The 27,172-nt window shown below is 35.2% G+C and overlaps 1 long non-coding RNA gene across 2 annotated transcripts in view; it reads right to left on the bottom strand.

Annotated features, from left to right (window-relative positions):
* The window catches only part of LOC105706603 (uncharacterized), a 105,475-nt gene that overhangs the window by 38,427 nt on the left and 39,876 nt on the right, over window positions 1–27,172 (bottom strand). For both annotated transcript variants that reach the window (XR_001104862.3, XR_010343475.1), the window contains exons 2-3: window positions 24,429–24,517; window positions 19,146–19,257 (exon numbers count right to left, since the gene is read on the bottom strand). This is a non-coding gene — a long non-coding RNA (uncharacterized LOC105706603). The remainder of the gene's footprint in view (window positions 1–19,145; window positions 19,258–24,428; window positions 24,518–27,172) is intronic.

Genomic DNA, 27,172 nt, shown 5'->3' with positions numbered 1-27,172 from the left:
ATCAGGTAGTGTACTACCTCCAACTTCATTTTTTATTTTTGTTTTTTCTTGAGATTGTTTTGGCTATTTGGGGTCTTTTGTGGTTCCATATGAATTTTAGTACTGTATTTTCTATTTTGTGAAGAACGTAATTGGTATTTTGATAGGGATTGCGTTAAAATTGTAGACTGCTTTGTGTGATGTAAATATTGTAACAATATAAATTATTCTATGCATATAAGATATCTTTCCATTTTTGTAGTCTTTTCCATTTCTTTTATCAATGTTTTATAGTTTTCAGTGTAAAGACTTTTTTCCTTTCTTGGTTAATTTCTAGGTATTTTTTTGTAGCTATTGTAAAAGGTATTTTTTCTTGATTTCCTTTTTCAGAAAGTTCTCTATTCACATATAGAAATATTGCTGATTTTTGTTTTTAAATTATTTTTTATTATACTTTTAAGTTCTGGGGTACATGTGTAGACTGTGCAGGTTTATTTCATAGGTACACATGTGCCATGATGGTGGTTTGCTGCATCCATCACCCTGTCATCTACATTAGGTATTTCTCCTAATGCTATCCTTCCCCAATCCCCCCACTGCCTGCTATTCCTCCCCAGCGCCTCAACCCCCAGGCCCGGTGTATGATGTTCCCCTCTCTGTGTGTGTTCTCATTGCTCAACACCCACTTATGAGTGAGAACAGCTGGTGTTTGGTTTTCTATTCTTACGTCCATTTGCTGAGAATGATGGTTTCCAGTTTCATCCATGTCCCTACAAAGGACATGAATTCATCCTTTTTTATGCCTGCATGGTATTCCATGGTGTATATGTGCCACATTTTCTCTATCCAGTCATCATTGATGGGCAGTTGGGTTGGTTCCAAGTCTTTGTTATTGTGAACAGTGCTGCAATAAACATACATGTGCATGTGTCTTTATAACAGAATGATTTATAATCCTTTAGATATATGCCCAGTAATGGGATCACTGGGCCAAATGGTATTTCCATTTCTAGATCCTTGAGGAATCACCACACTGTCTTCCACAATGGTGGAACTAATTTACACTCCCACCAACAGTGTAAAAGTGTTCCTATTTCTCCATATCCTCTCCAGCATCTGTGGTCTCCAGATTTTTTAATGATCGCCATTCTAACTGGTGTGAGGTGGTATCTCAATGTGGTTTTGATTTGCATTTCTCTAATGACCAGTGATGATGAGCTTTTTTCATATGTTTGTTGGCTGCATAAATGTCTTCATTTAAAAAGTGTCTGTTCATATCCTTCACCCACTTTTTGATGGGGTTGTTTTTTCACAGAGGCCTCAGAAACACACAACTACAATCATCTGATCTTTGACAAACCTGAAGAAAACAAGCAATGGGAAAAGGATTCCCTATTTGATAAATGGTGTTGGGAAAACTGGCTAGCCATATGCAGAAAGCTGAAATTGTATCCCTTCCTCACACCTTACACAAAAATTAGCTCTGGATGGATTAAAGATTTAAACATGAGGCCTAACACCATAAAAACTCTAGAAGGCGGCCTTGGAGGCAACACCACACATCTACAACCATCTGATCTTTGACAAACCTGACAAAAACAAGCAATGGGGAAAGGATTCCCTGTTTAATAAATGGTGTTGGGAAAACTGGCTAGCCATGTGCAGAAAGCAGAAACTGGACCCCTTCCTGACACCTTACACTAAAATTAAGTCCAGATGGATTAAAGACTTAAACATAAGACCTAACACCATAAAAACCCTAGAAGAAAATCTAGCCAAAACCGTTCAGGACATAGGCATAGGCAAGGACTTCATGACCAAAACACCAAAAGCATTGGCAACAAAAGCCAAAATAGACAAATGGGACCTAATCAAACTCCACAGCTTCTGCACAGCAAAAGAAACAGTCAATAGAGTGAATTGGCGGCCAACAGAATGGGAAAAAAATTTTGCAATCTACTCATCTGACAAAGGGCTAATATCCAGAATCTACAAAGAATTAAAACGAATTTACAAGAAAAATACAGGCCGGGCACGGTGGCTCACGCCTATAATCCCAGCACTGTGGAAGGCTGAGGCAGGCGGATTACCTGAGGTCGGAAGTTCAAGAAAAATACAAACAAGCCCATTCAAAAGTGGGTGAAGGATATGAAGAGACGCTTTACAAAAGCCATATATGAGGCCAAGAAACATAAGAAAAAATGCTCATCATCACTGGTCATTAGAGAAATGCAAATCAAAACTACATTGAGATACCATCTCACACCAGTTAGAATGGTAATCATTAAAAAATCTGGAGACAACAGATGTTGGAGAGGATGTGGAGAAATAGGAACACTTTCACACTGTTGGTGGGAGTATAAATTAGTTCAACTATTGTGGAAGACAGTGTGGTAATTCCTCAAGGACCTAGAAATAGAAATTCCATTTGACCCAGCAATACCTTACTGGATATATATATCCAAAGGATTATATATCGTTCTACTATAAAGACACATACACACGAATGTTCATTGCAGCACTGTTTATAATAGCAAAGACTTGGAACCAACCCAAATGCCCATCGATGATAGACTGGACAGGGAAAATGTGGCACATATACACCATGGAATACTATGCAGCCATAAAAAACGATTAGTCCGTGTCCTTTGTAGGGACATGGATGAACCTGGAAACCATCATTCTCAGCAAACTGACACAAGAACAGAAAATCAAACACCGCAGTTTCTCACTCATAGGTGGGTGTTGAACAATGAGAACACATGGACACAGGGAGGGGAGCATCACACACTGAGGTCTGTCGGGGGGAAAAAGGGGAGGGATAGCAGGGGGTGGGGAGTTGAGGAGAGAGAGCATGGGGAGAAATGCCAGATATAGGTGATGGGGAGGAAGGCAGCAAATCACACTGCCATGTGTGTACCTATGCAACAATCTTGCATGTTCTTCACATGTACCCCAAAACCTAAAATGCAACAACAAAAAAAAGAAAGATATTTGGCAATTAAAAAAAAAAACTCTAGAAGAAAACCTAGACAATACCATTCAGGACATAGGCATGGGCAAAGACTTTATGACTAAAACACCAAAAGTAATGGCAAAAAAGCCAAAATAGACAAATGAGATCTAATTAAACGTAAAAGCTTCTGAAAGCAAAAGAAACTATCAACAGAGTGAATCAGCAACCAACAGAATGGGAAAAAAATTTTGCAATCTACCCATCTGACAAAGGCTACCATCCAAAATCTACAGAGAACTTAAATTTCTATTTGGTTTTGTATCCTGCAACTTCATGAAATTCAATTATTAGTTGCAATGGTATTTTGGTAGCATCTTTAGGGTTTTCTGTACATAAGATTATGTCATCTGCAAACAAGGACAACTTGACTTCCTTCTTTCCAACTTGGATACCTTACATTTCTTTCTCTGCTTAACTCCTCTGGGGATGGGGAGGAAGCAAAATGTTTAAAACAGGAATAAAGGCGCAGGGTAATTTCAACTGCTGAGAATGTGTCATATTTCACTTCCATGGTTGTGTGACCAAGGAACTACATATTCAGATGTGTTCTGCTCTATGTATAGCTCCCATTGTTTTTCACCTCTCTTTAATTTGGAAGGACAGTAGGGTTTGTTGCAATAATAAAGGATTCTGTGAATGAAGCAACATAAAAATGTCAGAAATAAAGGAACTTTTCATATATGTCTGTATATAAATGAAGCAAAATAAAAATGTGAGAAATAGAGGGACTGCATATCTTATAATGACTCTGAATACATCCTTGTAATGATTTCACTGTGATAATCTTATGAGATAAACATTATCATTTAAAAATAAGTGGCAAAATCATCTTGAATATAACTAAGCCTCACTCGGGTTATTTCTGCTGTATAAGCATATAGAAAAAAAGCACTTTATTACTTCAATTACTCCATCAAGATCACACCTGGTGTTAGATACATGGTTCAAAAACATCAGTGCATTTGCGTAGTAGTTGGGTTATTAATCATGGATGTCAAGTTCTTTCCACTAATTAACCTTAATTGAGCTCTCCGTTATAGAAGCACCGTTTCCAATGAAGCAACTTAGCAATGATATCAAAATAGCAGAGCATAGTAAAACCCAGGATTAATGTTACTTCCTGTTCCTGAATGCCAATGCCTAATTCACTGCCTTTGCTGTAATACAAAATATATCTTCTACCAAAATTTAAATATTACATAGAGCAAAAATTGATAGAGTATTTATGTAATTTGTATAATAAAATGATTTAGGAAAGCATTTTGGACATATGTGTCTTCACTTTATATTATTTCAAAGCAGCTAGAATATACCATAAATATTAAAAATATAAACTTTTAAAAATTCAAAGATTAAAATCACATATCTATTATTTAACATGACTCTGAACTTAGTCATGCTTGAAACTAAATCTTTATTTCATTTATGTTCAGTATTATTTCCAATAGTGCCACAAAATATCCATTAAGATAGAATTCTGCTGAAATAGGCAGCTTTATTAATCTGCCTGGAGTAATGCAGTGCAATTAATTCTAAATTTGATAACCAGCAAGCACTTCAAATGTTCAATAGGTTATTTATTAAAAAGCAAATCAAGAAGATATAAGCTTTACTGCCAATGAACAGAGTGCTTAGATTTTGAAATGGCCAGAAGGTTACTGGTATTAATAAGCTTTGTCAAATTCATTTTCAGACATGGATGGAGGAGTTTGTACTATTTTTCTGTTCATGTCATAGTTTCTGTCAAGAAGAGAGCCCAGATACCTTGGGGAAAGCTTCCTGACGTGCAAGTATTTGAAAATAAAAAGGCAAAGACAGACATTTAGCAGATTCACAAGGGAAAACAAACTCCTGGAGAATCTTGAGAAAAATTAAGGCAATAACAATGAAAGTGTTGAAAAGATTTAACCACTGATATAAATGTGGGGAAAAAACAGAAATACAAATATTGATAATAGTCATAGAAGTTCAGGTTAAAACCAACATGGATAAGCATTTACATAGGATAAGGGAGGCAAGCTGGGCCATGACTAGCTGTGACTTATAGACCATTCATTTATGTTATATTTACAGAGCCAAAATGCAAACCCAAGAGAAGTGGCACCATTTTGTTAGATAATACCTACTGTCAATGCACTTATTACAGAGGTTTAATCAAGCATGATAGAAAGAACGCTTCTCTAGGCATCTAAAACCTGGGATTAAATGATAGTTCTGAAATTTAACAGCTGCATAACTATGGACAAATTACTGAAGAGCTCTCACCAATAGACATTTCTGAGATGATAGATGCATTCTACATCTATGCTGCCCAATAAGATAGCCACTAGCTTTATTGGCTATTGAGTACCAGCATCTGGCTAGTGCAATTGAGAAACCGAATTTTTAACTTTGGTTATTCTAATTAATTTTAATTTAAATGGCAACATGTGGCTAATGGCTATAGTACTGGACAATTCAGTGCAACCTCAAGTGATTTCCACTCATATGAATTATGATGCTTTCAGTTGCCAGGCAGAGAAAATCTAACTTAAAGCTTAAACAACAAAGGGAATGTATTGGCTCACTTTAACTTAAAAGTCCAGAAGTAAACAGTTCTAGCCATAGTTCAATCAGGGTGCCCATTTGTCCTCAAGCAGATCTCTTCCACCCTTACTTAAACAGATAAACAGCTGATAAAAACCAACCACATCTACCCTCCTAGCTCAATGGCATGATAGAGTAATCTGAGGCCCATCATTAGGAATTGAAATTTAATTGTGCTAGGTTGGAATTCAAGCATCTCTGTTTTGAAAGTGATTTAAATGTGTACCTATAGTTGAAAAACACCACTCTAATAATTTTCAGATAAAGAGGAAGTGGAATCAGAGAAATATACCACATTATTTAGTGTCAAATAGCAGGCCATAATAAAATGAAACAAAGATAAGAGGAAAATAAGCAATGTTACGCAAAAATTATTTGACAAAAAACAGATGAATAAAACAAAAAACATATTTCATCTGGGGACAACATATTTAGATAACTACTTCTTACTTCCAAGATTTTAAAATACCGTGAATTTTATAAGAGATAAAGATTATATGACATTTCTTCAGCAGAGAAATCCACCCTCACATTGGTGAGGGTGGATCTTCTTTATTCAGTTTGCTGATTCAAATGCTCATCTCTTCTGGAAACATCGTCACAGACACACTCGGAAACAATATTTTACCAGCTATCCAGACATCTCTTAACCCAGTCAAACCGACACTAAAATTAGTTATCACAACCTCACATATAGTGATCACCTGTGTACATTTTAATAAATATTTAAGATGTAATCTAAGGATAGAACACAAAAAATAAGAATTATGCTTACAATGATTTCTAGAATCAGAGACAGAAGAAAAAGATAATTATGATATGATTTTGCACAATGTTTTATTATGCTAACAAGTATTTAACATTTTTAAACAATTAGTTATTTTATCAATTTATTTTCTTTATCCAATTTGCCATCATTGATTGTATTCTGCTGTCTTCAGGCTTACCTTGTGTTTGTTTTCAAACTTCTTGAACATTTCATGTTATTTTTATCATTTCTTGTTTCTTCTGTGTAACCTTTGGCCTCATCTCATAGGTTTTGATATGGAATATTTTTACCAATGTTATTTACTAGATACATTCCAATTAAATACCTCTGAATCAGCAATTCACTAAGAGAAAGTTTTTTACATTTCAAATGGTTGTTTTCTTCCCTCTTATTTCCACATATATGGTTTATGCTCTGAAATTTTTATCTCTAGTTGTGTATTTAATGTAGCTTAAACAATAATAAATCATTATCTCACTTAAGAAGTTAAGAAGAGTAGAGATTTTCAGAGTTCATTGTGCAAGCTGATGATAACCATCCAGGACACAGTCTCTATTTATGCTCTATCCACCTCCTGTATTGACAGTGTCTGCCCTAATGGACCCCAGACAATTGGATTACAGCAATTCCCAGTGTCCTTTTATGTCACATAAATGTCCAAAAGCAAGGAGGGAAAAAGAAGTGTTCTCACAAGTCTCATATCAGGGCTAAAAATATTTCCTAGAAGGCCCAAAAGTATTTTCCCTTTGATCTCACACACCCAACAATTACTAACAAGTAGAAATCAGATTGCTATTGTCAACTTAGACCCATCATAGTTCATACACTGCTATTATCAAAGATGCCCACATTGGCATTCTGTTAACCCGAAAGAAGAGTGAATTATTTCTGGGTGGATGTACAACCAACAATATCTGCTTTACAAATAATAAATATGATTTATCTATATAAATAGATATAATCATTATCTGTTACACATAATTATATATAATATACACTGTTACATATTGTTTTATATGTGCATATATATAACATATATATAACATATAACATATATATAACACACATATATAACATATATTATATATAACATATATATAACATATATTATATATATAACATATATATAACATATATTATATATATAACATATATATACATATAACATATATTATATATATATAATATATATATATATAATCTCACTGATATTTTCTGGTCCTGTCTAAATTAATTTTGATGTTTTTATCTACTCAATCTGTGAAGAACTCAGAATAAGGTGTTAAAGTCTCCCATTACTATTATACATTTGGATTGCCAATGTATTTTACTTTACACATTTCAGTTCTATATTTGTTTGTTGCAAAAGATTGATGATAAAGTTTTATACATTGTGTAACATGCAGTGCTTATTGCAACAAAGGAATCTTTGAATGTTAGTATTTTTCACCTTGAATTCAATTTAACGTTTGTCAGGTATAGCTTTGTGATTTCTTTAGCCTTTCTGTGTCACTAAATGTGTATACTGGTTTTTATTTGTTTGTTTCAATTTGCTTTTTTCTATTAGGTAGATTTCCATTCATACTAAGATGAGGAAAATATTTGGTCTTATTTCTGTGTTACTCTATGTCACTGGTTTTTTGCTTTATCTTTTTATGGCACTGAAATGTTTCTTTATACTCTATTTTTGTTACATTATCTGTGTTTCCTAAGGTATACCTCACCCCTAGTAATTTGGAATACATGAATTCTATTTTATGGTTTACATTAGTTGCTTTTGTACACCATAATAACTTCTGAAGCAACTAGTCTATTGATTCTCCTCCATAAAAAATCAAAATAGAAGTCATACATTAGTAAATGATTTTCAAAAACTGGTACACAAGTGGAAAAATAGGGATTCCTGTGTATTTTTACAGAAGTGTAAATGTTCAAAACCTTTTTGGAAGGCAATTTGATAGTTTATCAAATGCTCACATCCCATGCCTTAACAATTCCACTTCTAAGAATCTAAAAGAAATGCAGAAAAAAAGTGCTCATACAATGGTGTTTCCATTTTGAAGAGCCTTGTGTGTTATGGCAAAATGTGTGTGTGTGTGTGTGTGCGTGTGCACGTGTGTGTGTATGCGCATCACTTGAGGGTCAATATACGTGCATGTGTATCTTCATAAATATGTATGTATGTGTATCTTAATAAAACAATGAGGAAAAATGCTACATATTGACATAGATCTATCAGAAATACAAAGTTTAAAAAGCCCAAAGCAATAATTATTGTATGGCTCCATTTATGTTAAAATGTACATAAGTATATATGTTTAAGTAAATGAATAGAAAATGTTCTAGAAACATACACTGAAAAGTATTAGCCATTATTACTTCAGGGAAAAAAAGTAGAATAAGAGATTATCATTATGTCATTCTGTATTTTGTTTTAAATGTTTATAGTAAGAATGTAGTCATATAAGTATTTTTAAAAAGTGAAAAAAATAATTTTTTTGAGATGGAGTTTTTTACTCTTCTTGCCCAGGCTGGAGTGCAGTGGCACGATCTCAGCTCACTGCAACCTCCACCTCCAGAGTTCAAGTGATTTTCCTGTCTCAGTCTCCCGAGTATCTGGGATTACAGGTGCCCACCACGATGCCCAGCTAAAATTTTTGTGTTTTTAGTAGAGACATGGTTTCACCATGCTGACCAGGCTAGTCTCGAACTCCTGACTTCAGACGATTCACTCACCTCGGACTCCCAAACCCATCTAGAAGTAGAATCATGTAAAAACAGCTAGAAAAATTCTGAAAATAAAGGATTTTCCCTGATAGATATTAAAATAGTATGCTTGACAAAAGGATCAAGTAAATGGACAAACAGTTCACAAAAGAACTCGGGGGCTGGGTGCAGTGGCTCAGGCCTGTATTCCAGCACTTTGGGAGACCAAGGAGGGTGAATCACCCGAGTTAAGGAGTTCGAGACCAGTCTGGCCAACATGGCGAAACCCCACCCCTATGAAAAATACCCAAAAAATTAGCCAGGCAGGGTGGCGGGTGCCTGTAATTCCAGCTACTTGGGAGGCTGAGGCAGAAGAATCGCTTGAGCCCTGGAGGCTGAGGTTGCGGTGAGCAGAGATCAGTGCCACTGCACTCCAGCCTGGGCCAAAAGCACAAAACTCTATCTCAAAAAAAATAATAAAATTAAATTAAAATTAAAAGACTCAAGTATACACATCAATTTAGTAAATGAAAACGGGAGAATGTAAATTTTTTTTTTTTAATAATACAAACATTACTGAAAAATATAAAACCATTTTGAAAAGAAATCAAGACTTCTCACTGTATGCTAAATTATAGATTTATCAAATATTTAATTTTAGTAAGAAAGCCATAAAAATCAACAGAGCATTATTTCTTTAATTATTTTGGTTTGGAATGCTCTCTCTCAACATGAAAATTAAGCCAGAAACTAGAACAACAAAAAATTACAGGGTTAACGACATAAAAATGGAAACACTCTATATAGAAAATAAACATATCATATAAAAAATTTAAAGCAGAAAATAAGTTTGCTAAAAAGCATTTAGAAGATGAATAGTAAAGAATTAATATCCAGTTATATAAAGAGTTCTTACCAATTAATAAGTAAAAGACAAACATAACCAAAGAAAAAGGGGTAAGTGGCAGGTGTTCACATCAAGCTATTTTCAACTGTCCTGCTTTTGTAATTACAAATTTCAAGATTTTGCAATCTGCAATCATTGACCCCAAAGATCTGATGACACACAAACCACCCACAATGTTGTCTAGAATTCAACCTACAGTATATTTTCCTACTTTTTGCAAGAGGAAATTAAACTGCAGAAGCCTTTTGCTTAACACACATTTATTTTTCCCTGCACAAAGCCTATTTTGACAACAGAATTCTTTCCAAGAGAAGATAAAAGAAAAAACCTCTGGCATTAACTTAAACAAACATTGCCAATTGGTATTTTCATATTTCTCTGGTCACTCTAGATAGTTTATATTAAAAAGTTGAAGGCAAGTATCTTTTCTTCAACGATGCCTGCTTGCCCTTGGCAAGCCCAGATGCTGCTCTGGGATTCTGAGAATCAGCACCATTTCATTTTATAATTCCCATTTGGATAGATATTTCACAGAAAGAGTAAGTCTACATCTATTCAAAATATTCATTTCTTTGTTGTTTTGGCAAACAGCTAATGAAGCCACTTTGGATAACTGTTGAATTTGGTCAAATGTTTTTAGCAAGTTAAGATATTAGTGAAAGCACAGAACTTGAACTCCTGTTGAAATGTTTTCTTGGGAAGTAGCTAGGGATTATCACTCAAGCATTCACCATAGCAAGAAATACATTAATCAGTATGAGATAAGCACTGGCAGAAAGAAATTATGATTCAAGGAAACTTTTTTGAGTTCTTACTGCTTGCCAAGCCTTATTCCAAGCAGTGAGGAAACAGCATGTAACAAAATAACTCCCAGCAGTTAAGCTTCACTGTAGTGGACAGAAGCAGACTGTATAGAAATAAGCATATGAGCAAGGATATCTGATGCTGAGTTCTATGGAACTGTACTGATACACAGGAGGAAAAAAGTCAGCTCTTTGCCAGTAGCATCATTTCTTTCATTCTTTACAATAAAATGTGTGTGTGTGTTGTAAATATTTATAGAGTGTGCCAGGTAAGCCCTTTATATGTATTCTCTCATTTGAACCTCATGGTAATTCTAAATTGATAGGTATAGCTCTGGGTGTAGATTTTTGAATAAATACATTTTAGTAACTTATTTTATCACCCATTCTTTATTATATTCTTGTTGAGAAAAGAAGCTATGTCTTGTTACTTGTGCTTTCTCTATCCTCTTTCACTTCTAAAACAATCTCTTTTTCTTTCTTTCTTTTTTTTTTTTTAAACAGAGTCTCGTTCTGTTGCCCAGGCTGGAGTGAAGTGGCGTGATCTCAGCTCACTGAAACTTTTGCCTCCTGGGTTTGAGCAATTCTCCTGTCTCAGCCTCCTAAGTAGCTGGGATTACAGGCACCTGCCACCATGCCTGGCTAATTTTTTGTATTTTTAGTAGAGATGGTGTTTCACCGTGTTAGCCAGGATGGTCTCAATCTCCCGATCTAGTGATATGCCTACTTCGGCCTCCCAAAGTGCTGGAATTACAGGTGTGAGTCACCACGCCTGGCCCTAAAAAAAATCTTTAATTCCCATGTCCTTATCTACATTTAACAGCCCTCTCCACACTCTTCTTCTGATTTCCAGCTATTAGTAGAGTTACATTTGGGTAGATAGACACCCAGTTAACTTTCTATGCATCTACATAACATATGTAAACATTAACATTAAATTTAGTTTTAAGTAAGAGTGTAGTAATTCATAACAGACTTTTTACTTTTTAAATAGAACGTGAAGTATGTATATTAGGACTACCTTATTCTTTTACAACAGTTGCATTGTTTTTATTGAATGAATGAGAGATACCTCATTGAATCCCCTCCATGGGGATGGACGCTTAGGTTATTTATAATTCTTTCTCTGCTGTAAACAATGTTGAAGAAAACCTTTGTATACACATATTTGTACACATGTGAGCATATTTATCTGAAATACATTCCTAAAAGTAGAATTGTTGTAAATAATGAAAGGCCATTTACATTTTACAGATGCTTCCAGGTTGCCTTTCAAAATATTTCATCAAGTTATAATCCTATCAACATTTCTTCATATCTTTGGCAACACGTGATAATATAAATCTTTTTTGCTGTCATTTTTAAAGCTTTTAAATTGCATTTCTCTTATTTTTAATGTAAGTATGTATGGTCATATAATTTTTTCTTCTGTAAATTGTCTGCTCATGTCCTTTACCTATATTTCTTTTGGGATTTTTTTAATGACTTGTTAGAGTTCATCATATATTCTGGATCTGGATTATATATTTTGAAAATAGCTTTTTCTCAACTTATCTTTTTAATAGTAGCAAACATATATAAAATATTTACTCTGAGCCAAGTACTTTTCAAGGTACTTTACATATTAACTCATACAAGACTTACACTGGTCCTGTGAGGAAGGTACTATTACCTTCTCTAGTTTACAGGTAAAAATCTGAGTCATGTACAAGTAAAAGTCTGAGGCATGGAGCAATTACAAACTTACCCAAAGCCATATAACCAAGTTGCAGAACCAGAATCTAAACAATAGGCACTCTGGCTGCAAAATCTATACTTTTGAACATTAAGTTTAAAACTGAACATAAAAATAAATCAATTCTTTTTCCTTTTTATAGCTTCTGGGCTTCATATCTTTTACAAGAAGGTTTTTAACACAGATGAGTTACAAACTTTTTTTTCACAAATGCTTTTTATAATTTTGGTTATACTTAACTATTAAAATAATCTAGAATTCATTTTAGCGAATGATGTAAGGTCTGAAGATGACATTATAATTTCCAAATGAATAGCTAATTGTTCAAAACAGCTTGAAAATTTGTAGGGTATCTTTTTTTATACCAACTTAAAATTGCCTTTATTATAAATCAAAAAGTTTATCTATTTATGGGTTTACTTCTTTTTTAAAAGAATATACATTTTTTTAAATTTGTATTTCAGTAGGTTTTTAGGGAACAGGTGGTATTTGTTTACATGAATAAGTTTTTTAGTAGTAATTTCTGAGATTTGGGTGCACCTATCACATATGGGTCTACTCCTTTACTCTCTATATCTTTGTTTTATTTGCCTATTTCTATGCTACAACTGAACTATTTTTACTACTATAGTTGATAGAATGCTAGATAGCTCCTAAGGGAAGACTCCTTTATTATAATTGTTTCTTTAAAACGTCTTTGGCTATCCTTATGCGTATTTTTTTAACTTTATTTTTATTATACTTTAAGTTCTGGGGTACACGTGCAGAACATGCGGGTTTGTTACACAGGTATACACGTGCCATGGTGGTTTGCTGCATCCCTGGCAGTGGTATCTACAGCTCATCTACATTAAATATTTCTCCTAATGTTATCCGTCCCCAGTCCTCCCACACCCTGCTATTCCTCCTTTACCCCCCTACTCCCTGACAGGCCCTGGCATGTGATGTTCCCCTCCCTGTGTCCATGTGCTCTCATGGTTCAACACCCACTTATGAGTGAGAACATGCAGTGTTTGGTTTTCTGTTCTTGTGTCCGTTTGCTGAGAATGATGATTTCCAGCTTCATCCATGTCCCTGCAAAGGACATGAACTCATCCTTTTTATGGTTGTATAGTATTCCATGGTGTATATGTGCCACATTTTCTTTATCCAGTCTATCATAAGTGATGGGCATTTGGGTTAGTTCTAAGTCTTTACTATTGTAAACAGTGCTGCAACAAACATACATGTGCATGTGTCTTTATAACAGAATGATTTATAATCCTTTAGATATATGCCCAGTAATGGGATTGCTGGGTCAAATGGTATTTCCAATTCTAGATCCTTGAGGAATCACCACACTGTCTTCCACAATGGTGGAACTAATTTACACCCCTACCAACAGTGTAAAAACATTCCTATTTCTCCACATCCTCTCCAGCATCTGTTGTTTCCTGATTTTTTAATGATCACCATTCTAACTGGCACGAGATGGTATCTCAATGTTATTTTTATTTGCATTTTTCTAATGACCACTGATAAACTTTTTTTCATATGTTTGTTGGCTGCATAAATGTCTTCTTTTGAGAAGTATCCTTCACCCACTTTTTGATGGCATTATCAAAGGTCTTTGTGTATCCCATATTGATTTCTCAATTTTAGTCTAAATTTTTTCTTGTAAATTTTTTAAAGTTATTTGTAGATTCTGATTATTAGCCCTTTGTCAGGTGAGTAGATTGCAAAAATTTTTTCCCATTCTGTTGGTTGCTTGTTCACTCTAACGGTAGTTTCTTTTGCTGGGCTGAAGTTTTTAACTTTAATTGGATCCCATTTGTCTATTTTGTCTTTTGTTGCCATTGCTTTTGGTGTTTTAGTCATGAAGTCCTTGCCTATGCCTATGTCCTGAGTGGTATTGCCTAGGTTTTCTTCTAGGGTTTTTATGGTGTTAGGTCCTATTTTTGTATAAGGTGTGAGGAAGGGGTCCGGTTTCAGCTTTCTGCATATGGCTAGCCAGTTTTCCCAACACCATTTATTAAATAGGGAATCCTTTCCCCATTTCTTGTTTTTGTCAGGTTTGTCAAAGATCAGATGGCTGTAGATGTGTGGCATTACTGCTGAGGCCACTGTTCTGTTTCATTGGTCTATATGTCTGTTTTGGTACCAGTACTGTGCTCCTAACACATTTCCTTTTTTCTTTTAATGTAGTCTATGAAATTCCATTATGAAATGTCATCTCATTCTTTTTATTTATTTGGAGTCGGAGTCTCACTCTGTAGGCCAAGCTGGAATGCAGTGGCATAGTCTTGGCTCCCTGCAGTATCTGCCTCTGGGGCTCAAGTGATTCTTGTGGCTCAGCCTCCTGAGTAGCTGGGACTACAGGCACACACCAACATGCCCAGCTAATTTTTTGTGTTTTAGTCGAGACGGGATTTTACTATGTTGTTCAGGGTGGTCTTGAACTCCTGAGCTCAGGAGATTCACCTGCCTCAGCCTCCCAAAGTGTTGTGGTTACAGGTGTGAGCCATTCTGATTGTTGGAGGAATGCACTGACTACATACATTAATTTGGAGAGAACTATTGTGTTATGTCTTCCAAATCAGAACATGAATCTGTTATATCCCTTCAGTAACATTTTATAAATTGTATCTATATGGAGTTTCACATTTCTTGTTAGTTTTATTGCTTAGCATTTATGATTTTGTTGTTATTGCTTTTTTTCTTATCATGGTAAGACCCTCATTTTCTCTATTATAGTTTCAAATTGGCTATTGCTGATATTTGGAAAAGCTATTTTTTTTTAGGTTTACCTCTCTTATTAGTTATAAAAGATTTTTACTTAATTTTCTTCCATTTCCTAGATACATTATTCTAGGAAAATTACAGCTCTGTCTTTTCCTTAAAAAACTTTATATACATTATTGCTTTACCTTAGTTTTATTACATTAACCAGAATCTTAAGTATACTGTCCAAGGTTATCAGTGACAACAAATGCCTTTATCACATTCCTGACTTTGTAAGAATGGTACCAAGGTATCAAGTTGCTAAAAATAAAATTTCAACGTACAAATTAGAATATTCAAATGTTTAATGTGTCAAAGTTAAGCATGTTGTCTTCTATAGATTTCTGGAATATATCCTTTATCAGATAGAGGAAGTTCCATATATGAAACTTTATTAGAAAGACTGATTGAAAGATAGATAAATATTAAAGTATTTATTTTGTTAAATGCGTCAAATTTAGTTACCTTATGTTTTTCTGTATGTTAATACATTAAAATACCATATGTTGATATTGATTTGCATTCTTAGAATAAACAATTTTTTACTATGATCCAATTATTATTCTAATACTTACCTCATTTTTTGTTCAGAATTGTTTGAATTTATGCTTATAAGTGATGTTGTAACACTGGTTCACATTTTCATGTACTATGTTAAAGTATTATTAGACTTCAGTTACACAGAGGAAAGTGTACATACTCCTCGGTTTATGGGCAGGCATTATCAAAGGTCTTTGTGTATCCCATATTCATTTCTCAATTTTAATCTAATATATATTTTTCTGTTCTTGCTCATAATCAGGAAATATATTTGTATTTGTGTATCTGTGATTACTTATAAAATAAATAATAAACTGATTGTTTTTAAACTTAAATGTCAGTTTTCTCAGTCTGTTTTCTCTCTTAAGAATTTCATTATAAATGATTATTTATGTAACATTTTTGTACAATTTATTGTGTTTTGAAGATCTATCTGTCCAATCTAGTTATTTCTTCTAGTGTATTATTATGGTATTACTGTTACCAAGCCAGTGATGCTTGCTGCCCAAATGAACTAAAAGCCAATATTATCACAGCAGGTTCTTGAGAAAAGAGAAGCCTTTTACTGCAAGTCGACCAAGAAGACAGGAGTCTAGTTCAAATTTGTTTTCCCCTGCTGACTTTAAGGCAGTAATTGTATTGGAAAAGATTTAGAGGGTGGAGTCTGAGAATTAGTATATAATTTGTGGAAGGAAAGGGGAGGTTTGGAAGTTCCTTCTGAGTGTAGTTAGTTTTTCATGCCTCTTCATGGGTTTCATGTGCAAATTCAGGGTGAGTCCATATAAAACATGTGATGTCTGCAAGCTAATTCTACATAAACTCCAGTTGGCCATATTGGTTCTGAGTGTAGCCAGTTTTGTTACCTTACAAGCAGATAATGTTTCAACATTTCAACAAGTTGTTTATTTTCTTATCTACAATCTGCAAACTCAAAGATTTCTATTAATTACTATTTTCTTTAACTCTTTGGGGCACGGTTTCATTATATTTTTGAAATTATCATATTTTACTTATTTTATTCTGATAGTGATGAAAATCTATTTGCCTCCATCTATTTGTACCATAAATAGTGTTTCAGGGAACATGCTTAGGCACCTGATCAAGTGTTCCTGGGATATGTACCTAAGAGTTGATTTCCTGGGTGTATTACTTATATACTGCTGTCTAACAAATTATCTAAAACTTTGTAGCCTAAATCTTCAAACTTTCTTTAATCTCAGGGATTCTGTGGGCCTGAAATCTGGTAGCAGATGAGCTAAGTGGTTTTGGTGCAAAATCTCTGTAACATTCCAGTCCAGCTATTATCTGGGGCCACAGTTAACCTAAGGGTAGGCTGAGAGGAATCCATTTCCAAACTGACCTACATGGCTATTGTTTAGAGGCTTCAATTCTTCACTGCATGGGCCTCTATGTAGAGCTACTCACCATGGCAGCTGGATTCCCCAGAATGATAGTGATCTGAGAGAGAGAGAGAGAAACAAAAACAGAGAGGGAGAGATAGGGTTAGAAGATAGAAAGGAGAGGAGAGGGAGACCTTTTGTCTTAGATAGGTAGGTAGGTAGGTAGACAGATAGATGAGAGAGAGGTGGGGAAAGGAATAGAGAGGAAAGGATTAACAAAAATAAACCCTTTCATTGTTGGTTAGATTTAATGCTTTCTCCTTTGTTCACTCCCAAATCTCTTTACCCTAAAACCATGGCAACCATTCTGTTCTGTTTAATGAGTTTTTTTGTTGTTTATATATATATCCCTATGAATATGGGATGTGAGTTCACCACATCTTGTCAATCTATGTCCTCAAGTTACTCTTCTTTTCCACAAATATCAATACAATGAAAATCCTCATATAATCCCTGGGTGTGTGTGTATGTGTGTCTCTGTCTCTCTCTCTCTTTCTCTCTCTCACATCCATCCTTCTATCCATAAAAGTGTTGTGCTGTTGGGGTGGGGGATATATACACCCAGAGACAGAGTTGCTAGATCATGGGTAGATGTAAGCCGAGTCTTTACACTTAGTGCCAAATGCCAAACTGCTCTCCAGAAGGGCCACCCCAACCTACATTACCATCAGCAGTGCTTGAGGTTACCAGTTTCTCCTCATTCTTGTCAAAACGTATCATTACCCAGATTTTTGTCAGTCTAACAGCTGCATAATAATACCTCATTTTAAATGAATTTGCATCCTGTGATTCTGAATGATGCTGAATATCTTTTACACATTATATTAGCTTTTAGGATAGTCTAAGCTTTTTTTTTTTTAGGATAGTAAATGGCAAGATTGATCAAGGTGAAAGAGAGTATATTAAAATAAACAAAATCCAGCTGTAAAATAGATATAATTACAGGGAATTATATCTATATTCTATGTTTGATCTCTTAGTGGTAGAGTTGTAACATGCTTAAAAGACTTTTCTGGGCCAGGAGTGGTAACTCACGCTTATAATCCCAGCACTTTGGGAGGCTGAGACAGGAGGATCACTTGAATCCCGGAGTTCAAGACCAGCCTGGGCAACATGGTGACACCCCATCTCTACAAAAAAATTCAAAAATCAGCCAGGCATGGTGGTGCATTCTTGTAGTCCCAGCTACTCGGGAGGCTGAGGTGGGAGAATCACTTGATCCCAGGAGGCAGAGGTTGCAGTGAGCCAAGATCACGTCACTACACTCCAGCCTGGGCAACAGAGCAGAACCCTGTCTCAAAAAAATGAAAGAAACAAAAAAGAATTTTTCTGCTTTTCTACTACCTCTTCCAGAATTTGGCATCTGCCCACTTGTTCTCACATCTTTGTGCTGCAGAATTAATACTCTAAATAGGCCTGCTCTGAGCTGACATCTCATCTAGGATGTTTTGCGCAATAGGATGTTAATCAAGGATCCTTGGTTTAAGAAAAAGTGTTTGGGACTTGGCAAAGCCAGAGGGACTTCTTTCTCATAGGCTTTCTCAGTCATTGCAATGTTTAACCAAATGGATTTGGCCATGGTGCCCTTTAGGGATGGGAAGCATCTTGAAGAATTAGTGCTTTGAAAATCACTTTGGACAACTCTGTTGCCTTGTTTTAGACTCTTATGATTTATAATGTTCAATATTAAAATATAAAACACCATGCTTTGTTCCCTACTCAATGCCTAGTAAACAGGAGATATGCAATATATTTTAATAAAAGAATAAATGAATGAGAGTATCAATTATTGTAAAAATGTTCCATTATAGAAGGTGGATATGTAATCTATGGTAAGCCATTGCTTCTATTTATTGTAGAGTGTGATTTTACCCAGAAACTAACAGCTTCAAAAGAAAAAAACAAAATACTGCCTATGAAACAAAATTTACTAAAGGCCCTTACCTTTGTAACTTTAGTAAAAATCCACAGCTGTGTTTGCAGCCTTCTGTAGGAGAATCCAGTGGTGATTGTCCTCAACCAGCTTTGGGCTTATCATCAGTCTGGATCTTCCGACCTTATTTGCAAAGAAATTCATATCAGTCTACATCTGTGTTGTGCTTCATGATATCAGTCTCAAATGCATTTACATTTCTTAGTTTGACCTGACTCAACATTTGGATTTTATGTTCCTAAGAGGTAGTGTCCATGTCTTTTATTTCTTCTATGTCTTGAGGTACAGTCTTTCTCTTAAGTTTGATGTGATCTTTAAAAATGCTCAGACTTATATTGTTTAATGGATCCAAATAAATATTGTCTTTGTTTGTAAAATGGAAAAATACGTCAATAGATTATAACTAAATGGAAGTGAGATTTGGAGGATGATTACTCAGACTTGCAATGTCCAGCTAAATAAATAAAATTCCCTGGTCATGTGACCATCAGAACATCTATTTTGTTTTATAAGAAATGATAATAAAATGGAATTAACCAGGCAAATTTATGAATTTGCTCTCTCCGGTTTCTCTTCCAATGCCCCCTTATCCAAAATACTGGAAACCTTTGCTTCCCTTATCAGCAGGGGGTAGACAATAAGGTGTGGCATCCTATGGACCTGACTTCAAGTGTTCTATTCTCAGAGCTTGAGAAAAAGATTTCTTTTCTCCCTTTATTTGTGAAAATGTACACAATGCTACCCACCCTCCTCAGGCTGACAATAAACAAAGATTATACAAGATAAATTGTTTGAGGTGCATAGCACAGCATGAGTACCCCACAATTATTACCTCTTCCAGTTTCCCATATATCTATCTCAATAGCACCTATTCCAACATAATTTCTTGACAAAATGTCTACCATTTTTAATGCTTTCTTTCCCCTAAAGAAAACTTTGAATGCATTCATCTTTCTTTTTCCACTTTTTTCTATGATTTGAAGTATATTTAGACAGAAAACTTCTTACATAACAAACCTTTGTGTTGTGTATCAGAAGATTTCAATACAAGTTACTTCAACATTTTATTCTATTTTATTTGCAGTTCTAACACTCTCAGTGTTCATAAGGAACCTGGCAACCTAACAATGAAGTTAAAAGTTGGAAATTTGCTATTTTCAAATATTATTTTCTTCAATCTACTTTTTAAAAAATTATTTTTCTTTATTTTCTTTCTTTATTGAAACAATGGAATGCTCACCAAAGTGAATTTCATCATAGTAAATTAGACTTAGATAAGTAGAAAAGAGTGCAATTAAGAAAGCTGTCTATTTGCTTCCATTTAAATTAAAGATTGTGAAGTTGATGTGAGCTCTAACACAAGGTTCACCTTTGGTGTTTTGAATTACCTAACAAATAAAAAAATTCATGGGGCAAAGACTTTCAGCTACACTGTTGGACCTTAGCTACTTTCTTCTCTCTCTTCTAGTAAAAATTCCTGACACAGTTGACCTTGTGAATCTGTAAGTACTTGTGAAGAAAGATTGAGGTAGACAGGAGGAGTAAGTAGAAGAAATGGAAAGAGATGAGAGATAAAGGATAAGCAGAAAGATTTTCTGTTCAGAACCATATGCATTACTAAAAATGCATTACCCTTTGTATTTGTGAAAGATAAAGTTCTTTATACTTTCCACACTCAAGTTTAGATGGGACAGCTAAATGAAAGCATTTTCCTTTAGAAAGCCACAAATCATTTTTAAAGCATGAATTAATAAGGGATTTTGTAACAATATTACTCTGTTACTGTCCAGTTTTCAAAATGGAAATCTGTAGAATACCAATTTCTTTTCAGTTGGAAAGTAAATGACCACATGAAGTCCCTTTTAAAATGTTTCTCCATTGCAAGCATTTTAAATAATTTCTCAAAGGAAAGTACTATATTCTGAGTGAATAGCATGACATTTTGAACTACATCTAACATAAGATTTTGCTTCAACAGGCCTGTCAGTGCTCTTTAGTTCCACTGTAATGAAATGAAAATCATGGGAGCTTGGAAGAAATACCTTCCTCACCCTGATACTCTTTATTAACTGTGGAATTGTACTATTTTCTTCACCATGGCAACAAACACACTCAATAGATTTAGCTCTCACCTTTCCTGCACAAGGTGATGGGGGAAAACGGAAACAAAGAAAAGTGAAGCAAATAAAGATTTCAGAAAGCAAGGAGTTAAGGAAATTATGAACCCAGGGCAGTGTGAGCTCAATGATCAGCATTAAGGGCCTTGTTTCAAACAAATTTTACTAGACTAGGTAACGTGACCCAGAGAAGACATTCAGTTTATACTTGATTAAATCTCAGAATAGGCGACTTACAATGTCAGCCAGTCAATTGAAAGGTGAACGTAAGTGATCTCATTTTACAGGAAGGTTAATGTCAGTAAAAGGCATAAATTGACCAGTAATCTTGAAATAAGCCTCTGATTTACTCATATACACCATCATTAAAAAGCAAAGAACTTGTTGTCATCAGCACATACAATTCTTCGAATGATTTTGAAAGAATCAAGGCTGATTTATACTATGAAACATTTTAGCCATATTTTCTTTTTTCCAAAAAATAGAGCTTAGCATAAATGTAAGATATTCTATACTCTGCTGAATTTACATTGTTCAAAATATTCAAGGTCATTCATCTTCCCCTGACATTCTGAGGTTTGTCATGGGTTGTATTTCTCTAGGACATGCTGGTACAGGCAAAACCACCAGAAACAGGGCCAAGTGGTTATTTCCTATTCTCCAAAAAGGAAAAAAAATCACATGAGAAGCACTGTAAGAATCTATAAAAGAAATATCAGCTAAACAGAAATCAAATCATTGCATTAGAGCCAGGAAGCCAAGAAAAAAAAAGTTTGAATCATGGGATTTGACCTATGTGGGACTTCCAAGATTTAAAAAGGAAAAAAACATTAAAAAATTAATTTGGTCATCTACCTTAAATAAAAAAGGTGACAAACTCTACATTTTTTTCTTTACACCTAGTTTTTAAGTATCATGTAATTTTTAGTATCACATTTTATTAAATGCAAATTTTGCACTCATGTTCAGTTCAAAATAGTATATTAGAAATAGAAAAATAATTTGGCAGTACATCTAGGAAAGATGATGGAGAGAATGCCTATTTTAAAATCACTGCCCTCCTTGAAGCTCAGCAAAATTAAGAAAAATAACCCCAAATAGCAAAAATATTCAAACAAATCTTAATGCCAGAAAACGGTACCAACATCACACCATAAATGTCAACATCTGGTTATCAGTTACAAACATAATTTGGTACAAACTGAATATGCACATTGAATGTCAGTACACAAGTCCCATAAATGAGAGTCCCAGTGTGGTGTTTGGGGAGTTAGTGAAGAAAAGGAATACTCAAGGCTACTGCTTGTTGAGTTCTTACTACATGTCAGGAACTCATCAAGAGTTTTACCTGCATCATTTCCATGACTCGCTCCATAAGTTGGTGCTATTATAAACTTTGTTTTGCAGATGGAGAAACTAAGTTTTTGCCCAAAGTCACAAAGCCACATAGTAAGCAACTGCAGGAGCTGGAATTTTAACATAGGTTTCTTTTGGCTTTAAACTTATCCCCGAGTGATTAAGCTATAAAATCTTCTAAACAGAAAGTTTTGGAGTGCCCTACTTGTCACCCTTAACTTCGAAGGAGATGGTTGGAAGTTTTGTACGCAATGAAAGAAAGAGTACTCCAGCCCCAGCCTCTAATGTTACAGGGGACAGGGAGGGATTCAACAACATGGGGAAGGGTAGAAGCAAAGCTGAGGAGAAAGAGGCAGCTCAAGGGCAATGCTTTTGTTTGTTTCACCAATATCTTTGTCTAGCCTGGAGGGACTAGGCCCAGAAGCAAGTCCAGGCTGGAGAGAGATGCAGAATAATATGCCAGAGCCCACCTTTTAAGTCATAGACCAAAGTGATATGTGCTGAGAAAATATGAACTGAGCAACCAACTATCAGACTCCCAATTGATGAGACATCAAAAAAATGTGGTCACTTGTAAAGGTGGCTGGCCTGCCCAGAAAGCAAAAAGAAGAGCCAAATTTGAGGGTAGTGCCACAGGTTACATTGTATTCTCCAATTGGCTTGAACTGGTCTTGGCAGCAAAGTTAAAGAGATGGAAAGTACAAAAAGAAGTCACTGGATTTTGGCTGGTAATTAATTCTGATCCAGGTTGAGTACTGCTAGGCATCTTAGGATCTCTTATAGTACGTCCTATGAAGCTCAAGCTGGCACCTTATTTAAGAGAAGCACATGAGCAATTTCTGCCCAGTCATGGTGCCAATAATTCACATTACTGCCAAGCTCGTATCACTGATGCAGGCCTCTATTTTTCCAGTTGTAATTACAAGTTACTTTTAAGCTCCAAGGCCCTTTCCAATTTAAACATTCTATAACTCCATTGGGATTACTAAGGAGTTTATCAGAACCCAGGAGCCAACTAGAATCGTATCCCCTTCAAGAAAGCCTAAAGATTTGGAGAGTCAGGCCTGTGCTGGAGAAGACATGACAGAGCAGCTTTAAGTTAGAGATGTAGCTTATAGTTATACAATGCCAATTCTGAGGTCTAAGAGATAGTTTTAATTTGAAATGAGTGTTGGATATGCTCAGTGGCTTAATTGTAGATTGTTGTTAACTTACACTAAGTAGATAACGTAAAGATAAATTATAAGTGTTTCTACTTATAGAAGTTATGCAGGTTCACTGTATATTTTTTAATCAATATATTGAATAAAAAAAATGAATTGTTCAGCAATTCATTCCCTGATAACCATATTAATGGTTTGGCTTGTTTCTGTGCAGGTTTAATACTTCCTGATCTCTCCCACTAAGCAGTGAAACTCTTCATTATAAGGATTGTTTCCTTTATCTTAAAATCCCTGAGCTTGGCATAAGTAAGTGTCTAATAAATATAGACTTTCTTCAGGCAGCAAAAGTAAATATTGTCTTTTGAAAAGTTTTATCATTTTTCCAACAATTTCTTTTTATGTTGATATAGCGGATTTTCACCCAAAACCCCTTTAAATAAATATAAGAAGTGATATTTTACCTTATGGTTCAGACTTCATTATATACTACATTTTGATTAGAATTATGCTAATTAAATGCTTCTATCAGAGGTAGCAAAGAATCTACCAAAGTTATTAGACCACTAATGTGCATAATTATTATATCAATTGTTTACATGAACAAAAGATTTTTTAAACTGGAGTCAACTATGCTTTTTTCAATAGTTTTAAACATTACCTTTATAACGTTATCCACCATTTGCAGTGACTTTCGTCATCCATCCAACTTCTAGCCCCACAGCAACAGCAGGTCCATCATAACACATACTGTGAACGAATGGGATGTGAATTTATTAATATGAATGTCATAGAGGAAGGTGCAAATATTGAATGTTTTCAATATCTTAGGAGGACACTAGTTGAGATGGGATGTATCATAATTTTTTCATTAAATTTAATGAGAACATTTTTAATATAAAGGCTTTTCATTTAGTGGTGGGTTTTGTGGGAATGCATTAAGATGGATTAGTGAATTCTCAAATTAATGAATTATATCAAGAGAACCCAGGCCTGAGCTAAGATTTAGCCATGTTGGTACTGAGGAGTTGCCTATGCCCTAGACTACATACATGTGTTGATTCTCCACATTAAAAAGCCTACCAGTAGGAAGTTTTATGTGGGACTGTTCACTTTGCAGGAATAAAGTACAATGGAAAGAGAAGAGCACATGATGAATGGCCCTAGCCCAGGCCTATGAACTACATCAGAGCTCTTCACTGAGAGGAACAGCAGAAGCTGAACAACTTTTTTCATGGGGACTTTGAAGCGTGTGCTTCTGAGGTATGACATAGAGTGGGGTGATGCCTGTTTCTCCCCACCCTTTTTGTTTGGTGCCCAGTACCACTCCTGTATTGTAAGAATTCCAGGGCATTGGTGGAGATATTTAGACAGCAGCATCCACGTCTGGGCAGGAAGCTTCTGTGGTGGGCTGAATAATGGACCCCCAAAGATTTCCACATCCTAATTCCCAGAACCTGGGAATATATTGCCTTACATGGTAAAGGGATTTGGCAGGTATGATTTATTAATAGCTCAGGATCTTGAGGTGGGAAGATTACCCTAGATTTTCCAAGAGGGTCCATTTTAATTACAAGATTCCTTATGAGAAGGAGGATGAAGTATTACAGTCAGAAAAAAGACGTGGCCATGGGGAAATGGAAGCATAGCTTGGAGTGATGCACTTTAAAAATGGAAGATGGGTCCAGGAGCTGAGAAATGCAGGCAACCTCTAGAAGCTGTAAAAGGCAAGGAAACAGATTCACCCCTTATTCCCCTAGAAGGAACACAGCTCTGCCAACATATTGATTTTAGCCCTGTAAGACCTGTTTTACACTTCTGACCTCCAAAATATAAGATAATGAATTTCTATTATTTTAAATCATAAACTTTGTGGTAATTTGTTATGACAGCATTAGGAAACTGCTATTACTTGTAACAATGGACACACATCAGTGGTGGTCAGCAGAGACAGAAGTACTCAGTGGAGACCTGGTGGGAAGGCGGCAGTGCCCTGCAGGAGAGCTCATATGGGACATACTCCAGGGACGACTGAAAAGTCTTGAGAGAGGAAATTTTGCAGAGGCCTGATATCTTCTGTTGCAATTGGAGTTAGCCATCAAGACTGGAATATTATTAATATCCCGGCTTTATTTGTAACCACAGACCAATGAAGCCTGGGGATATTCCAGTAACAGAATACCTCAAGCAGGCTTGACTTGCAAATAAACTTTCTCAAGTCTTTCACCAGCTTTAGTTTGAAAAGCTTACTTGTCATTGATGGAAACAGGGTATCATCATTGAAGCCTCCTACTCCTTTCTCTCCATCCTATAATGTATCTGCTTTCTAGAGTTATTCACTTGTCCTATAGGTAAAAAGAGGCCTGAAAACCTGAAGCACACACAAAACCAACACCTCACTCAAAGGAAAGCAAGCTGGTTTTCTAATGCTAATGCTTGTTTAAGGAGGTGTTGAATAATCAAAAAGATACCAGCAGAGAGGGTCTGAAACCATGGGACACTCATTCTATATGAGAATTGCATATCTGGCAACCTGACTCAGTTAGATGGATTTAGGGAGTCATAGGGGCAGGAGGAGGAGCATGGCCTGTGTTTTCATTGATATATTATAACTCTGCCTTCCAATGGTAACATCAACTGGGAAAGGTTAGACAACGATAGCATCTTCCCATGAGAACTACCTATGACTCAATGATCTCTATAATGCCTTATTACTATAAACAGACATGCCATAATTTGCAAGCGATAAAATTATAATCATGAGTGCAACAGCTCTTTTAAATTCCATTGCAAACCCCTCACTACTCCATCATAGTTATTTATAATTTAATGAGCATTACCACTGTGAAGAGAAAATAACTTGAATTACTAGTTGCACTTTATTTCTTGTGAATTCCCAAGCCAAATTAACCCATATAGTTGCAGTCACTTGATATTAATGGTATTTATAAACCAAAAAGGAAAAAATATGAAAGGGACTTAGAAAAAAATTTCATGTTAGTCACGCAAACTATTTTATATTCAAGTACAATAAAATTGCCAGCCCATTTTAATAACACCCCAAAACAATCAAACATTGTTTTACTGTGCTATAAATTGTTTCCATTTACTCTAGGAGTTCCTAAAATAAAAATTTCCAGATTAAAATGAATTCTATGTTTCTTAAAAGACTAAATTTTAAGCTCAAATTTTTGTATAAAGGTTGCATGAACTGGCCTCAATATGAGAACCTATAACATCAAATGAGGGCCAATTAAGTAAACGGGTGATTCTGAGTGAATCTTAATCATGTTCTTATTGTTCTTTGGACACCACAAATACCTGCTACATCAGAGCTACATTAGAGGTGATACAAGTAAGTAGCTACAAGTATATTTATACCCTTGTAACTACTGGTAAGGTCAT

Source organism: Aotus nancymaae, unplaced genomic scaffold (genome assembly GCF_030222135.1).
Source record: "Aotus nancymaae isolate 86718 unplaced genomic scaffold, 86718_ANA_hifiasm-v0.15.2.pri h1tg000019l, whole genome shotgun sequence".
In the NCBI taxonomy this organism is placed as follows: domain Eukaryota; kingdom Metazoa; phylum Chordata; class Mammalia; order Primates; family Aotidae; genus Aotus; species Aotus nancymaae.
Note: the sequence above shows the minus strand (reverse complement) of the source record. Positions and strands in the feature narration are given on the sequence as shown.